The sequence below is a fragment of the Aptenodytes forsteri genome, unplaced genomic scaffold (genome assembly GCF_000699145.1).
Source record: "Aptenodytes forsteri isolate BGI_AS27 unplaced genomic scaffold, ASM69914v1 Scaffold1531, whole genome shotgun sequence".
Classification (NCBI taxonomy): Eukaryota; Metazoa; Chordata; class Aves; order Sphenisciformes; family Spheniscidae; genus Aptenodytes; species Aptenodytes forsteri.
The window spans coordinates 1-866 of NW_008794148.1; the positions used below are offsets into that span (position 1 = coordinate 1).

General features: G+C 58.4%; 1 pseudogene; it reads right to left on the reverse strand.

Annotated features, from left to right (window-relative positions):
* Window positions 1–8: 8 nt before the first annotated feature.
* Window positions 9–842, reverse strand: LOC103893177 (annotated as a pseudogene).
* Between the last annotated feature and the right edge of the window lie 24 nt (window positions 843–866).

The following is an 866-nucleotide window of genomic DNA, read 5'->3' on the forward strand; positions in this document are numbered from 1 at the left end:
GATCCGGGTTGGGGGGGTCTGGGGATGTGTTTGTTTTTTTTCTTGGGCAGCTTCTGCTTGGCCATGGCCAAGGAGTAGTACATGCCGAAATTGTTGACGATGACGGGGACGGGCATGGCGATGGTGAGGACCCCCGCCAAAGCGCAGAGAGCCCCCACCAACATCCCCGACCAGGTCATGGGGTACATGTCGCCGTAACCCAGGGTGGTCATGGTCACCACCGCCCACCAAAAACCGATGGGGATGTTCTTAAAATAAGTTTGGCGGCTCCCCGTCACGTCGTCGGGGTCGGCCCCGATGCGCTCGGCGTAATAAATCATGGTGGCGAATATCAGGACCCCCAAGGCCAAGAAGATGACGAGGAGGAGGAACTCGTTGGTGCTGGCGCGTAAGGTGTGACCCAAAACCCTCAGGCCGACGAAATGACGGGTGAGTTTGAAGATCCGAAGGATCCGGACGAAACGTACGACCCGCAGGAACCCCAAAACGTCTTTGGCGGCTTTGGAGGAGAGACCCCGTAACCCCACCTCCAGGTAGAAGGGTAAAATGGCGACGAAGTCGATGATGTTCAAGCTGCTTTTGACGAAATCCCGTTTATCCGGGCAAAAACTGACCCTCATGAGGAACTCGAAGGTGAACCAGACGACGCAGGTGCCCTCCACGTAGGTGAGGAAGGGCTCCGTCTCCACCTCCACCGCCACCTGCGTCCCCGTCCCGTTGCCCGTCGTCACCGTCTCCGTCTTGTTGATCACCCGGTTGAAGGCCTCGTGGGTCTCCAGGCAGAAGGTGGTGATGGAGATGAGGATGAAGAAGAGGGAGGCGAAGGCCACGTACTGAAAAGGGGGGGAGGAAGGAGGGAGGGGGAG